Below are 17,527 nucleotides of genomic sequence, written 5' to 3' on the forward strand. Positions count from 1 at the left end.
ACCTAGGAGCAGAATTAGGCCATTCAGCCCATTGAACCCGCTCTGCCATTTCATCATGGCTGATCCCAGATCCCATTCAACTCCATATACCTGCCCTCTCACCATATCTTTTGATGCCCTGACCAATCAGGAACTATCAACTTCTGCTTTGAATATACCTATGGACTTGGCCTCCACCATAGTCTCCATCATTCTAAGACAAAGGCTGATCTTGCATCAACACCTGCTGTGCAGCAGTTCGCAGATGCCTTCGAAGCTACAATGAAGACCAGTTCTGGTGACAGTACTCCTATTGACTCCAAGTGGTCACAACTCCGTGATGCCATCCATAGCTCAGCCATAACAGCACTTGGAAAAAGGAGCACAAGAACGCAGAGTGGTATGAAGCACACTGGGAAGAAATGGAGCAAGTGACTAAGGCCAAGAGAAAAGCCCTGCTAGCCTACAAGCAAAACCCCTGCATGAGACACATGACACCCTCTGAGCTGCTAGAAACAAGGCACAGCAAACTGCGCAATCTTGTGCAAACAACTACTGGCTGAATTTGTGCAGCAGATTCCAATCAGCGGCTAAAAGGGCGAATGCAAGAGGGATGTTTGATGGCATCAAGTCAGCAACAGGCCCTTCAGCCACTAAAATAGCTTCATTACAGTCAAAAAATGGGGTAGTCATCATGGACCAGAGCCCTGCATCTGGAGTCCCAGTGTGGGTTCGGAGCAAGCAGGTCTACTGTGGACATGATGTCTCACTGTGCCAGCTGCAGGAGAAGTGTCAAGAGCAGCAGAAACCACTGTTCGCAGCCTTCATTGATCTGACCAAGGCATTCAACCTCGTCAGCAGGAGCAGACTCTTCAAACTCCTGCTGAAGATTGGCTGCTCCTTAAGACTGCGCAGCATCACATCATCCTTCCATAAGGATATGCACAGCACTGTCTGCTTCAATGAGGTAACTGATGCCTTTCTAGTGAGCAGTGGAGTGAAACAAGGTTGTGCCCTGGCACTGATCCTCTTTGGAATCTTCTTCTCAATGCTCCTTCACTATGCTTTCGCAGACTGCACTGAAGGTATCTACCTTCGTGAAAGAGTTGATGGCAAGCTGTTCAACATTGCTTGCTTGTGCTCCAAGAACAAATTTAAGATAGCCTCTTCCATGAGATGTTGTTTGCAGATGATGCAGCATTGACGTCACACACTGAATGGTGACTCCAACAACTGATTAACTGCTTCACCCATGACTGCAAGGAGTTTGGGTTAACCATCAGTCTGAAGAAGACAAATGTCATGGCCCAGTTTGAAGAATCTCCCCCAAATATCATCACTGATGGTTCCTCTCTTGAATAGTCGACTCCTTCAACTATCTTGGATCAACCATCACCAGCTCTCTGTCCCTCAAAGGAGAGGTGAACAGCAGGACTGCCAAAGCTGCAGCTGTCATGGTCAGACTGAACAAGAGCGTGTAGAACCATAGACAGCTAACAAAGAAGACCGAGCTGTGGGTGTACCAGGCATGTGCACTCAGCACTCTCCTCTACGTCAGCAAGGCTTGGATGCCATACATCAGCCTAGAGAATAGGCTAAGCTTGTTCCACCTACGCTGCCTCAGATGCATTTTTCACATGTGGTAGGACAGAATCACCATCACAGAGGTTCTGCAGTGGGCTGACACCTCCAGCATCCACACACTACTCAGCCACAGACGCCTCGGATCCATCATTTCAAATGGATGGGACACATTTCCAAGGACATGCTGTATGTGAGGTGAGTGAGGGTATCGTCCGGGAGGAAGACCATGCCTCTGCTATGGGGATGTTTGCAAGTGTGATATGAAGCTGGCAGGCATTGACCTCAACACATGGGAGGAAACAATTGAAAACCAGACAGCATGGAGAGCCACAGACAAAAACGGTGTATAACATGCTGAGATAGCAAGGACCAACATGTTCATCAATTAGAGAGCGAGAAGAAAACCCAGAGCTACATTACCCAGAGAGCCTTCCTCCTTCATCTGCAGCTGCTGTGAAAGAGACTGTCGCTCTAGACTGGGGCTGTACAGCCACTCTAGAAAATGCAAAAAGCCCCAAGTCTGCAACCCCAGGGACCAACAGAAAAAGTGTCACACTATTGTCTAGAAAAGTTCTGATGACAACGACGAGTACCCTATAGCTATCTCATCCAACTGCTTTGGAAACATGTGTCAGGAAGGACCTTTATTCTACCAACTTTTATATAGCAGTTCCTCCACTAATGTTTCCAGTTTACAGCCTGAAACCTTTGAGCTAGTTTTCAATGTTTCCTACAACAGACTCACTTGCTTAATGATCCCACTGCGTCTTCCAACTACCAGGCATCTCTGCTTCAAGAGATATAGACTGGCTTTACACTACAATCCATTTCTTTTTGAAGCCAGACAAGATTGCACTTCTTCTATCGCCCTTACCCTGCACACTGCACTCTGTCAATTAACTGCAAGGTTAACTCTGGTTAAATGCAGAGCTTAATTATAATTGGAACTAACTGGTAGCATGAAGGTAACATGTTGGTTACACTGCAATCAATGGGTGCAATTAGTCATGCATTATGGTCTCCTCTTCTGAATTACCACCTCAACCTTTCTGCTCATAAATTCCATCCAACTAAAAAACAATTTGACAAGCCCAGGCATTATATTTACTGCCTGGCAGAGATGTTGATATAGGTTGAGAACTCTGAATTGGACAGTATTGCTTGAACTTCTAGGCTGTCTGCAGCATCTCTTCACTGATTAAAATGGATGCTTCTGAGTTTTAGTCCCAAGCAGCCGATGTTTGGCCACGCAATATACAGGGGTAGACAACCCACCACTTCATCATCATATGGTCAAAGTCTCAACAGCATTGTAGACAGCACTTTTTGTAGAGGGATGACCATCTTTCAAAAAGCTGGTAAGCCACACATTCTCAAAACCATTAGAGTTCACCAATGAACATTGGCCTCAGCAACAATTCTCAGACCTGAAAAATTGCTTGCCTCTTTCATGAGACGTTATTAATATCAAAAGGGTCAGAATCAGAATCAGGTCTATTATCACTGTCTTAGTAGAAGTAAAATTCATTGTCTTATGGAAGCAGCACAGTGTAAGGACGTAAAATTACTACAAGTTACAAAATAGATAATGTAAAAAATGGAATAATGAGGTAGTGTCCATGGGTTCATGGACTGTTCATAAATATAATGATTATCACATGCTGGTGATAATAAACCTGATTGGGATTCTGATAGAAAGGAAGAAGCTGTGCCTGAATTGTTGAGTGTGGGTCTTCAGCTTCCTGATGGTAGAAAGGAGAAGAGAACATGTCCTGGATGGTGAGGGTCTTTAATGATGGATGCTGCCTTCTTGAGATGGAGCTGGCTGAGCTTACAAACTTTTGCAGTCTTGTGCAGTGGAGCTTCCATACCAGGCTGTGATGCAACCAGTCAGGATGTTCTCCACCATACAAGAAATTTGCAAGAGAATTTAGTGACAAACAAAATCTCTTAAAACTCTTAATGAAGCAGAGCCGTTACATCAATATGTTGGGCCCAGGACAGATCCTCAGAGTTGTTGTCACCCAGAAGCTTAAAGATGTGCACCCTTTCCACCAATAACTCCTCAATGAGGATGGTGCTTGTTCTCCCGACTTCCCTTTCCTGAACTCCACAATCAATTCCTTGGTCTTGGTGACGTTGATTGTGGGGTTGTTATTTCAACATCACTCAACCAGCTGACCTATCTCACTCCTTTTAGTCTCCTCTGGGTCAACAGAGTGGGAGCACTGTTTTTCCAAGTATGTTTGAGATGTTCCTACCCATGATCACAGATTCCAAGACATATATTTAACACTCAGAGCAACATCATACTTTAATTTGATATTTCCTTTTGCTTCAAATAATACAATTGTATTAAAAAGGAAGCAGTTTTGTTACTTCTTTCAATTCTTCCTTTCTAATTTTATTTAGAGGTACAGCACGGTAACAGGCCCATCTAGTCCAATGAGCTCATGTCACCCAGTTACACCCATGTGACCAATTAAACCATTAACCCTTAAGTCTTCGGACTGTGGGAGGAAACCAGAGCACCAGGAAGAAACCCATGTGGTCATTAAGAGAACATACAAACTCCTCACAGCCACCAGCAGGAATTGAACCTGGGTCACTGGCATTGTAATAGCATTATGCTAACTGCAACACTGCTGTGCCATATAATATCTATGACATCCTTATTGATAATTTACGAGAATCAGAAATTATCTGACCTTGGATCCAATGTAAGTGATCTCACACGTCCCTGCACAGAACTCTGATTAATACTCTTTTACCCACTCACTTCATCATGAAATTTTTGTAACTTTCTTTACCAGCTTTCACTTTGTCAAAGTTACTTAGCTTAAATATTATCAGCAAACTTTAATCTTTCTAGCTGTTCTTCCATTGTCAATTTTATGGCTGTTAGTTGCATTCACAATGGAGATTTCTTAAGCATACCATATCACACTCTGCCAAATGGAGTGCATGCTCATTATCCTTACCTTTGATTGTCCATGTCAGGAGTTTGTCTTCAATTCCATGCCTTCGCATTTTCGTTAATTGTTTTTGTGGAACTTTGTTGATCTCTTTCCAAATTTGCATTAAATAACATTTTTACTGTCATTCCCATGTTAGTTAACTCAACAGAAAAAACATGACTCATTTGCAAAGTTTAGAAATTTATTATGGCTCTCTCTGATCAGCACATATTTGTGCAAATAGTAACATTCCCTAATAAAACATATTGCAATTTCCCTGTAACAGATATTCCACAAATGGTTATATTGGGACCTTGTTTCTTTTAATTTTTTAAGCGGCGGTGACATTAATTTGTTTCCATTCTAAGAGATCAATTCGAAATGAAGTTTTGATTTGGAAGATCATGACCAATACAACAGTAATTTCCTCAAATTTATTTTAATAACCATAGGTAGAAATAATCAATTCCTGGAAATCTGTATTTTCACCTCATCTCACTAGTTTTATTATCAATATATTTTAAACCTATAAATCTCATTAAATTTCCCTTATGATTTCTGAATTCATAAGTGAGGACTAAAATAAAGTAGCCATTCAGCAAATCTGCCATTTTCTTATTTCAAATTACAAATATCAATTGAAGTTATCATTACTTTTAGGAAAAAATTATCTTTTAATATATTTTTAAAATTCCTTATAGACCGCTTTTTCTCTCCCATTTTTCACTACCGTTCTACTCCTTGATATAAGTTTGTTATTCTAGTTTATGTTAATACTCCGCACTTTCAGAGCAACAATTAGAACATCAAGCTCTTGACTTTTAGGGTATATATGCTTCTTGTAATATACCAGATATATTTTGAATATCTTTTATCGTTGATCTGTATTTTTACTTGTAAACAATTTTAACCATGGTATCAATTTTGATTGATCTCTCCCAATTTGAGCCGCCCTGTTAGACCATCTATTCATGGTTATCTTATTGATTTGTTCAGGTTCATTGTTAATTTTAACTCAACATTGGTTATTTCTTTTTCTTTTGCTTTAAAAGTAGATATTGCCCTGGGCAACTATCAAAAATTCACAAAAGGTTCTCTTCTTTTTAGACTGATGCTATATGCTTCCTCCAATGCAAAAAAGTTAAAGCTACTTACCAGAATTATTTTCCGTTTTTGATCTCAGTGCCCATGTGCCCTGCTTCTTTACTTCTGACATTCTGCAAGGCAACAAGCAATTTTCAGCAAAACCTCTTTTAGTTCTTCAATTTTACCCTCAGCCTGCTTAAGCTTACTAATTTTCCTTCCTTCCCATGCTTAAAAGTGTCTTTTATCATCAACACTACATCTATTCCACTGTCTCTGTCCTATCTGAAGATCTTCTAACCTGCATTGTGCATCCACTGGTCAGGTCCCAGTGATTATCACCATTGATCAATGAAGCAGAATCGATTAGTGAGAATAAGGTAAAGGGACCCTAATGGGAAAGTAGTCATAATACGATCGAATTCACCCTGAAATTTCAGAAGAAGAAGTTAAAGTCAGATGTATCAGTATTACAGTGGAGTAAAGGGTATTACGGTGGCGAGGAGCTGGCCAGAATAGATTGGAAAACAACACTGGTAATAATGATGACAGAGCAGTAATGGCTGGAATTTCTGGAAGCAATTTGGAATGCACAAGATATATTCATCCCAAAGAGGAAGAAGTAGTCTAAAGGAAATATGGTACAACCATGGCTAACAAGAGAAGTCAAAATCAATATAAAAGCCAAAGAGAGGGATTAGAATAGAGCAAAGATTAGTGGGAAGTTAGAGGATTGGGAAGCTTTTAAAAACCAACAGAATGCAACTAAAAAAGTCATTAAGAAGGTAAGGATGGAAATATGAAAGTAAGCAAGCCAATAGTATTAAAGGGGGTACCAAAAATTTCTTCAGATACATTAAGTGTAAAAAAGGGGCGAGAGTGGATATTGAACCACTGGAAAACAATGCTGGAGAGGTAGTAATGGGGGAACAATGAAACAGCAGATGAACTAATTAAGTATTTTGTATCAGTTTTCACTGTGAAACACACTAGCAGTATGGTGGAAGTTCCAGCTGTCAGGGGCATGAAGTGTGTGAAATTACCAGAACTAGAGAAAAGGTTCTTGGGAAACTTAAAGGTATGAGGGTAGATAAGTCATCTGGACCAGATGGTGTACACCTTAGAGTTCCGAAAGAGGTGGCTGAAGAGATCGTGGAGGGATTTGATCTTTCAAGAATCACTAGATTCTGGAATGGTTTTGGAAGACTGGAAAATTGCAAATGTTATTCTACTCTTCAAGAAGGGAGAGAGGCAGAAGAAAGGAAACTATAGGCCAGTTAGTCTGACCTCAATGGTTGATAAGATGTTGGAGTCAATTATTAAGGATGAGGTCTCAGGGTACTTGAAAGCACATGATAAAATAGGCCCCAGTTAGCTTGGTTTCCACAAGGGAAAATCTTGCCTACAAATCTGTCGGAATTCTTTTAAGAAATAACAAGCAGGATAGTCAAAGTAGAATCGATTGATGTTGTGTACTTGGATTTTCAGAAGGCTGCTTCACAAGCTACGATACATGGTATTATAGGAAAGATTCTAGCATGGATAAAGCAGTGGCTGATTGGCAGGAGGCAAAGAGTGGGAATAAAGGGAGACTTTTGTGACAGGCTGCCAGTACCTAATGGTGTTCCACAGGAGTATGTGTTGTGACCGATTCTTTTTATGTTATATGCCAATGATTTAGATGATGGAATTGATGGCTTTTTTGCAAGGTTTGCAGATGATATGTAGATAGGTGGAGGGGAAGGTAGTTTTGAGGAAGTAGAGATGCTTCAGAAGGACTTAAGACAGATCAGGAGAATGGGCGAATAAATGGCAGATGGAATATAGTGTCAGGAAATGTATGGTCATGCACTTTGGTAGAAGAAATGAAACGGTTAACTGTTTTCTAAAAGGAGAGAAACTACAAAATCTGAGGCACAAAGGGACTTAGAAGTCCTTGTGCAGAACATCCTAAAGGTTAATTTGAAGGTTGAGTCTATAGTGAGGAAGACAAATGCAACATTAGCATTCATATTAAGAGGACTAGAATATAAAAGTAAGGATGTAATATTGAAACCTCACTGGTGAGGCCTCACTTGGAGTATTGTGAGCAGGTCTGGGCCCCCTATCTTAGAAAGGATGTGCTGAAACTGGAGATGATTTAAAAGAGGTTCACGAAAATGATTCCAGGATTGAATGGCTGATGGCTCTGGGTCTGTATTCACTGGAATTCAGAAGAATGAGGGGTGACCTCATTGAACCCTATCAAATAGTGAAAGGGCTTGATAGAGTGGATGTGGAGAGCATGTTTCCTATGGTGGGAGAGTCTAAGACCAGAGGACACAGCATCAGAATAGAAGGGTGTCCTTTTAGAATGGAGATGAGGAAGAATTTCTTTAGCCAGAGAGTGGTGAATCTGTGGAGGCCAGGTCTTTATGTATATTTAAGGCAGAGGTAGATATTCTTGATTGGTCAGGCCATGAAGGGATACAGGGAGAAGGCAGGAGATTGGGGCTGAGAGGGAAATTGGATCAGCCATGATGAAACAGCAGAGCAGAGTTGATTGGTCAAATGGACTAATTCTGTTCCTATATTTTACGGTCTTATGATTATACCCTTTTTGCTGAATTTTGTGTTTCAGTTCATTTCATACTTATGTTATCAAAGTTCAAAGTAAAATTATTATCACAGGACATATATGTCACCATATACTACCCTGTAATTCATTTCCATGTGGGCATTCACAGTAAATACAAAGAAACATAGGAGAATATAATTTGCTCTTGCCTGGATGAAATCATCTCCAACAATACTCAACACCTAAAACATCAGCATCTCATCCACCATTCTCAACCTGTATTCCTTCCACAACCAATGCACCCTAGCTGTAATATATAACTCTTTGCTTCTATATAACTAGTGGTGGAGAAGCTTGTGTGGTCCTGTGAACCCGAGATCCCCAGAGCAATGCCGTCTGGAGCTATGCTCCTGGTAGGGTCACCCATGGCGGTAAGGTCGAGGGTGAGGTCCCTGACAAAGAACAATCCAACCAAGACCTCAACGGTGGAACAGGCGGACGAAGTTACTTTGAACTCAACGGCCGTGAAGGCGGATAAAGGCTGCAACAAATCCATCAGCTCCAGTTGTCGTGGTTTCCTTGCCATTGGAATCAGTTGGTTGATTTGTGTGAAGTATTGTGTGCTTCTTGGAGTGCAACATCAAGTACACGTTAAACAAATACAGGCACAGGCTTCTTCACTGTGGGCCACTTCTTCAGAACGAAGACCATCATCCTCGACCTCGAGGGATAGCCACGACGACGACGACTCTTTGCTTATTTCAGGTAGCTCCAGATCAGTTATTTCATATGAATTTTTATTTTTCCCCTTTCAAAATACGTAAACATACATAGGGTTTTAAAAGAAATCTGACAATGAAAATGGATTTCACATAGTGAAACAGTAAAAAGAGGTGGCAGTATGCACTTGAAGAATTAGAATCAGGTTTAATATCTTCGGCATTTACAATAAAATTTGTTAACTTTGCGGCAGCAGTACAATGATCAATATAGAAAGAAATCTGGATTACGATAATTATATATGTGTATATTATATAGTTAGTTAAAATACGTAGTGCAAAAATTTTTTAAAAGTATTGACGTAATATTCATGAGTTTAATGTCCATTTAGGAATCGGAAAGCAGAGGGGAAGAAGCGCTAAATCGCTGAGTGTGTGCCTTCAGGCTTCTATATCTCCTTCTTGACGGTAACAATGAGAAGAGGACACGTCCTGGGTGGTGGGGGGTCCTTGACAAAGCTAATCCTTATTTCAGGTGGGCCAGTGGTAAATCTATAGAAAAACACACCGGAGAGAGAATGGAATCAAACATAATTTTGATTTCTCCGATTTCAATTGTGTTAATCTTAAACATTTTAAGATGCAGTACACGTAATTTGAAATAGGACATATGGTAGGAGGGGAATTTTGGAATGAACAGGTGACTTTGGACCTCGTTTTCACAGCTGGGGAGTTACTTCCCACCGTGTTAAAGAATGATAAAACATTGCTTGCTATTGCTCAGTTTACAGCTTCAGTGCTCTACCGCGAATTAATCAGAGGGTTAGATGGTGAAGGCCTTTGTTCCTTTATTCAGTGACTTTACCAGGCTAGGGTACAATACAATATACAATAATTGGGTGGTCCAACCCGCTTTTCTCTTCAAACCGCCCTGGGCGATTCACAGGGCAACGGGTATTATTTCCACCATTTAGTAAATTGATGTATTAGTTTATTATGGTCCAGTGTAAAACTTGACAATTTTTACACAGGAAAAAAAATTCATTACTGCACTGCATTGAGAGAGTGCGAGGTGAAACAGTTACCAGCTTTCGGGGTAACATTCGTGGGGGCTTTTTTCCCCTTTACTTCATTCAATCGAAGAACCGTTTGACTGAAGAGAACTCACAACAAGCAGCCCCGACCACTTTCAGCCCTATTGCCCAGACTCTCCGGCACGAGTGAAATATGGCCACCGCTCTCAGAACGAAAACAGGTTGTACGCTCATACACAAACACCTATAGCAGCAGCTATAGTTATGATATAATTAAAATCCGGCCGGTCAATAGAACGCACTCACTCGACCGCCGCCGCTTCACGAGCGCGGCCCCGCACTCCGAGCGCATGCGCACTGTGACTGCCCGGGCTTCACCCTTCCCGCCTCCCGCGCGAGGCCGGAGCGGAGGCAGCACCACGTGACGCCGCGTTCCGTCACGGTGCCGCTGCCGCTGTCCCTTCCTCGCCATCTTCTGTCAGAGGAGCCCGATCGTTCACCCCGCCTGCCCGGCTCCGCGGAAGGCGGCAGCTTTGCCCCATTTGTCGGACCGGACCGAGCGCACGCTCCCACACCCGGGAAGGGACAGGTCAGTCCTGCTGTTGTATTTATACTCGTGGCTTCATCTCCCCCTTCCAACCCAATCTCAATTCAGTTCCTTTCCAGTCATCCTCCTTTGACTCGTGGTTGTGCGTGTGATCATTTTTATATCCGTGTAAAGGGACTAAGCCGGTATTTTCCGATGTGGAAGTGTGCAGTTACTTTTGGGGTTGGGGAGAGCGGTGTGAAGGGTGACCCGCTCCGATGCGTTTTAACTCCCGTCCCGTTGATGGTAACAGTGTTAAATAATGTTGTATGGAGTGCAGTTAGTAATACTGGCACCCGTCACTAGGGCAGTCTAGGGGGTGTGTGTGTGTGTGCGTGCTTCCTCATTCAGGAAATAGAGTACGCCAGGTCACTGAATAAAATCCTGGAAATTAATCCACGTGTACAATTAAAACTGGGATTAATCTTGTATAGCCTTTACATGGATGTGTTACCTGAAGCGATGAGGTTGTTCTTGGTGTGTTCGAATGACTTCATGGTAACTTACTATAAATTATCTCCAGGTTACATATTTTCTGTGGATGCGTCCGGTTTTACAACTATTGGGAGAAACACTGCAATTCTCAACAGCGGTTTGTTTGTAATACATGATGTTGCCTTCTGGGTGTTCTTGCCCTGTTGCATTCACCTTCGGTGTCGAGCAGAAAAATCGCTTTAGTGATTAAATACCAATTTAACTCAATCGCTTTAATCAGCAGTTGGATAATATGAATTGTACACGGCATTGTTCCTAAAAGTGGGCGTTCTCATCCTTTATAAATCCAGGTATTTTTAGGTATATTTGCACGTTTTCCTTTAATGTGTATTCAATTAATGTTGACGAAATTGTTACCGGCATTGTTTTCTTGGTGGGTGTTGACGGTGGCGGATAATTAGTGTTGATGGCTGTGCTTTGTTGAATGCTGCCCTCTTTCTTTCCCGCATGTGTTTCATCGAAGGTGAAGCAATAATTTGTACTTTAATTTATGGGTCTGGCATTTTGTAGCCTTAAAATTAAAATATTATATGCGAAATACTATATATAATGAAATAATAAAGAAAATGACTGAAGTACTCAACAGGACAAGCAGAATCTGCCAGACAGTTAATATTTCAGGTTGATGACCTTTTGTTATTCAGTTTTAATGGAAGGTCATTTCTGCATTCTGGATTAATAGTGTGATTTTCAAAATTTAGACTTGCAATATATTAAAATAATTAGATGAATTTGAAATAAGTATGCAACAGATAATTTAAAAATAGTTTTGCTTTTTATTCTGATTACAAGTCATTTCATGCTCACTCAGCGCCTATATCCCCATGTAGTCCAAAGTCTTTCAACATCTTTCTTGTTTATTTCCAATGCTCTTTATACTTTCATTTTGCAATCTGGTTGACAATCATGTACATATTAAACACAAAAATGGGGTGGCATCATGTGGTTTTAGACTAAAGGGCATTATCTGTAATAAATTTAATGTCTTTCTCCTTGATTGAATATGATAATACTGGCATGTCTTTTGATATTCAATTTCATGCTGTTGGAAGCCTAATTTCCTCCATTTACAACATGTTTTGATTCTGAAGATCTATACCGTTCAGCATCTTTTAAGCATTCTTTTCCACTCTTGCTAATTGCCTTTCATGCAGAGGAGGTTGACCAGGATGTTGTTTGGATTCAGAAGTTTTAGGAGAGGTTGGACAAACATGGGGGTGCTGGCACGGTAGCCTAGCATTTAGTGTAACATTATTACAGTTCTGGTGACCCGGGTTTAATTCCTGCCACTGTCTATACGGAGTTTATATGTTCTCCCCATGACTGTGTGTGTGTTTCCTCCTTTCCTCCGGGTGCTCTGGTTTCAGCCCACATTCAAAAGACTTACATTAATTGGTCACATAGGTGTATTCGGTGGTGCAGGCTTGTTGAGCCAGAAGGGCATGTAATCATGCCGTATCTCTAAATATAAAAAAAACGCTTGGACTGTTTTCCCTGGAGTTTTGGGGGCTGAAGTGTAACCTTCAGGAAGTGTATAAAATGATGAGAGGCATAAATGGGCTACAGAGTCAGTTATTCTCCCAGAGTGGATATGTTGAATACTGTTGGTTATATTTGGTAGGTCATAAACACAAGATATGATACAGGTGCTGGAACTGTTGAGAGACACACACACACACACACACACACACACACACACACACACACACACACACACACACACACACACACACACACACACACACACACCCCAGCAGGTCAGTTGGCATTAATGGGGAGAGTAAACTTTTTTTCCAGTTGACCTTTCTAGCTGAGACACTTCATCAAAGTTGGTAGGTGCCTGGAACGCTTTGCCAGCAAGTGGCACAGGCAGATACACTAAGTATTAAAGTGGTATTTAGACAGGCATGTGTACAAGCAGGGAATATAGACCATGTGCAGACAGATGGGATCAGTGGGATTGGCATCTTAACTGATACTGTATTGTATTGTTCTATATGCAAAAAAAGAATATTCTCTGAAACTAGCCTCTGTTTAGAATGAAGTTTCAAGAACTAATTTCTCCTGAAACTGTTAATAAGTTAGTATTTAAAATAAATGAATTGTAGTCCATTTATAAACAGTTTGTAGAATTCTATGTTTTTCATTAAAGACTTAAAATATTTTGTTACGAACTGTTGCATGTTCAATTTGGGTTAGAAATTTGATATTCCTTAATTTAGGTTCCTTTTTAAAGAGGTTGACAATCTTATTTTTAATCATCAACAATACTGTGTAATTATTAACAAAGATTTGGCAATCAAGTTTGATATGCTTGATATTTTCTTCTGTATCCCATCTCTAGGACTCTTACTACTTGGTTATGTTGAAAAGTGTAGACTTGAAAAGATTATGCAGTCTAATTGGCTAGGCCTAATAACTTAGCATTTCCTATTTTTCCCACCCCAAGTTAACTGCTCATACCATCTTCACACTTTACATAAAATAGTTTTATTTTGCTTCTCATGCTTTGAGTCAGTTCTTAAAGTGTTAGCTTTTATTTATGGTTCTGTTAATTTCTTTTGAGAAGCTTGAAAAGTTGAATATCTTCTGAGTCCTCATCAGAGTGAACCATTCATCTTTCCATGTAAATACGTGTAGCACTTGTTCCGCTTACAAGGATAAGTGCTACAAATGCCCTTACACTTCCTCCCTTACCACCATTCAGGGCCCCAGACATTCCTTCCAGGTGAGGCGACACTTCACCTGTGAGTCGGCTGGGGTCATATACTGCGTCCGGTGCTCCCGATGTGGCCTTCTATATATTGGCGAGACCCGATGCAGACTGGGAGATCGTTTTGCTGAACACCTACGCTCTGTCCGCCAGAGAAAGCAGGGTCTCCCAGTGGCCACACATTTTAATTCCACATCCCATTCCCATTCTGATATGTCTATCCACGGCCTCCTCTACTGTAAAGATGAAGCCACACTCAGGTTGGAGGAACAACACCTTATATTCTGTCTGGGTAGCCTCCAACCCGATGGCATGAACATTGACTTCTCTAACTTCTGCTAATGCCCCACCTCCCCCTCTGTCCCTCTGACTATACCCCTTGCCCATCCTCTGGGGTTTTTTCCCCCCTCCCCCTTTTCCTTCTCCCTGGGCCTCCTGTCCCATGATCCTCTCATATCCCTTTTGCCAATCACCTGTCCATCTCTTGGCTCCATCCTTCCCCCTCCTGTCTTCTCCTGTTATTTTGGATCTCGCCCTCCCCCTCCCACTTTCAAATCTCTTACTAGCTCTTCCTTCAGTTAGTCCTGACGAAGGGTCTCGGCCTGAAACGTCGACTGTACCTCTTCCTAGAGATGCTGCCTGGCCTGCTGCGTTCACCAGCAACTTTGATGTGTGTTGCCATTCATCTTTCCAGCTGCTCATCACAGATATCTTAAAATGCCATTGCTTTTCAGTACAGCTTTCAGATCCAGGGCTCATTTGCATTAATATGGCAACAGGAATTCATGTATTGTCATCATCTTTAGGAGCTTCCACAATCATGCTCATCTCCTTACTTCTGCTTGTTATTCTGTTGGCCTGTGAGCTACACTCTGGTTTTGGGTGTTGCCCTGAAACCTGACCAGTTAGTTTAGAGTCTAGCTCTTAGTTTTCCTCCCTAGTCTCATTATACCACCACATTAACTGCTGCTTGCATTCCAGGGCACCTTCCCAAGATACTCCAAACATCTACTATTTGAAATATTTTAAAATTCATTATTAACAAAGGTTTTACTTTGGTGATTAAACACTTCAACATAGTACAGGCCCTAGTGCTGAATATCTAACCTACCCTAAGATCAATTAATTCTCCCTCCTACATAGTGCTGCATTTGATACCATCCATGTGCTTATCTAAGAGTTTCTTAAATGCCCCAACGTATTTGCCTCTGCCACCACCCTGGTAGTGTTTACAAAGCGCTCACTGCTCTGTGTAAAGAACTTGCCTCTGACATCCTTCTGCAATCACTCCAAAATTGTGTCCCCACATATCGGCTGTAAATGGTTTTTATGAGCGGATGGTTTTTATATGCATTTTTTTTTTGCCATAATCCCATTCAAAGCAGGCCTTTCCATAAGCCATAGGGGCAGAATTAGGCCATTCAGCCCATCAAGTCTGCTCTGCCATTTCACCATGACTACTCCATTTCCCCCTCAACCCCATTCTCCATAACTCTGCATAACCTTTCATGCCCTGACCTATCACCCTCCGCCTTAAATACACCCAGTGACCCAGTCTCTGCAGCTACGTGGCAACAACTTCCACAGACTCACCACACTTTAGCTACAGAAATTTCTCCTCATCTCTTTTCTAAATGAACACACTCTATTCTGAGGCTGTGTCCGCTGATCTTCGACTCCCGTTATAGGAAATATCCTCTCCTCATCCACTCTTTCTAGGCCTTTCAATAGGTTTCAATGAGATTCACCCACCCCATTCTTCTAAATTCCAGCAAGAGCTATTAATCACTCCTCATACGATAAGACTGGAATGATTCTCGTGAACCTCCCCTTAATTTCCCACATCCATGAATTGTGGCTGAAAGAAGATTATAGTTGGGAGTTTAACATCCAAGGATACATATTGTATCGAAAGGACGGGCAGGTAGGCAGAGGGGATGGGGTGGCTCTGTTGTTGAAAAATGAAATGAAATCATTCGAAAGAGGTGACATAGGATCGGAAGGTGTAGAATTATTTTGGGTAGAGTTAAGAAACTGCAAGGGTAATGAGACCCTGATGGGAATTATGTACAGGCAAAGATGTGATCTACAAATTACAATGGGAGATAGAAAATGCATGGTAGAAGAAAATAAAAGTGTAGACTATTTTCTAAATGGATTCATTTCATCTGTACTCATCTATTTTCAGGATCTACAGGTTTTCTCTTGTTTGTGAATGTTCAAAGCCCTCGATTGAATGGATGTGGAGAGGATGTTTCCTATGGTGAGAGAGTCCATGACCAGAGGGCACAGCCTCTGAATAGAGGGGGAATTTCTTTAGCCAGAGAGTGGTGAATTTGTGGAATTCATGGAGGCCAAGTCATTGAGTATATTTAAGGCAGAAATTGATAGAATTTTGATTAGTCAGGGCATGAATGGTTATGGGAGGAGGGCTGGATATTGGGGCTGAGAGGAAAATGGATCAGCCATGATGAAATGGCGAAGAAAACTTGATGGGCCAAATGACCTAATTCTGCTCCTATACGTCTTATGGTCTCTGAAACTTCTCCGATGTCATCACATCCTTTCTGCTCATATTACTTCAAGTGAGACCTTGCGTATCTTATACAGCCTCATCAGTATGTCCTTGCTTTTATATTCTAGTCCTCTTGAAATGAATGCGAACATTGCATTTACCTTCCTCACCACCAACCTGCAAATTAACCTTTATGGCAAGGGTTCCCAATATTTTTTATGCTATGGACCAATACCATTAAACAAAGGGTCCGTGGACCCCAGGTTGGGACCCCCTGCTATAGGGAATCCTGCACAGGGACTCCCAAGTCCCTATGCACCTCAAATTTTTGGATTTCACCACAGCTTGTCTGCAGTACTATTTCAGCCTATTTTGCAGAATAATCTTGTGTCATAGGATCAAGACTTGTATAAATCCATCACAGCTGTGTATATCTGTCACTCATTTTACCTGCTTGCTTAACTATGCATTACCAGCACATGCACTAAATAATCTGGAAGACTTGGGTTATGTTGACATACCTGGTAAACACTTTGTAGCTTCTATGGTCTCATTTTTGCAAAATGGTCAGTAAGCAATTAGCTGTTGTTTTATACTGTGCTTCATTTTATTTTCTACAGCTAGACCAGGTGTAAACTGAGTTGCCAGTTTCTCACAGTCATGCAGCAGTGGTCGGCAAATGTGGTTGGCCAAAAAGCCTGTTTCCATGCTCAATAACTCAGGCTCTGTAATCAGATATGGGATAAGTGGACACTTAATTTAAGTGATTATTGAAAGAAGAATGTTAACTGACAAGAATTTCAGCAGAACTCTTTGCAATTCATAGTCTAATGCCTGTATAGTACAGTACATGTACCTTCTGCCAGAGAAAACAGTATGGTTTAAGAAATAATCTCTTAAAGGATTGCTCATCCAAGAGTACAATATACAACTCAGCATTTTAATGGCTCATAATGTTTTCTAAAGAGAAACAATAAAATAGTATTTAGTGGTGGAATTTCTTTGGGCTGCAGAGGAGGAAGCTGAGGCCTGTGTGAGGACTGATTGTTTGGTATTTAAGAGGAGAAAATTGAAAGGGATACCAAAAATATGGCAAGTAGAACTGATATTGTTTGCTATTGGTATGGTAGTTTTCGGCATACTGAGGGGTACAGATTTGTTTTCCTGGTGTCTGAACAGCATTGTGAGAGTGTCAGTTTTGGAGTTTATCTTTTAAAGATTACTGAGATTTTTGTAGTGAATGTACAGTATGCACTTGATGTATGTAATTTTGACCTTTGCAATTGTATAGCAAAGTAATAGTTT

At 41.2% G+C, this 17,527-nt stretch overlaps 1 protein-coding gene across 5 annotated transcripts in view; it reads left to right on the forward strand.

Moving 5' to 3' along the window:
- Positions 1-10,303: 10,303 nt before the first annotated feature.
- The window catches only part of LOC134357782 (protein PALS2-like), a 207,159-nt gene continuing 199,935 nt past the window's right edge, over positions 10,304-17,527 (forward strand). For all 5 annotated transcript variants that reach the window (XM_063069426.1, XM_063069429.1, XM_063069425.1 and 2 more), the window contains exon 1: positions 10,304-10,502. The gene's annotated coding sequence lies outside the window, so the exon portion shown is untranslated. The remainder of the gene's footprint in view (positions 10,503-17,527) is intronic.

The sequence above is a fragment of the Mobula hypostoma genome, chromosome 17, assembly GCF_963921235.1.
Source record: "Mobula hypostoma chromosome 17, sMobHyp1.1, whole genome shotgun sequence".
Lineage (NCBI taxonomy): Eukaryota > Metazoa > Chordata > Chondrichthyes > Myliobatiformes > Myliobatidae > Mobula > Mobula hypostoma.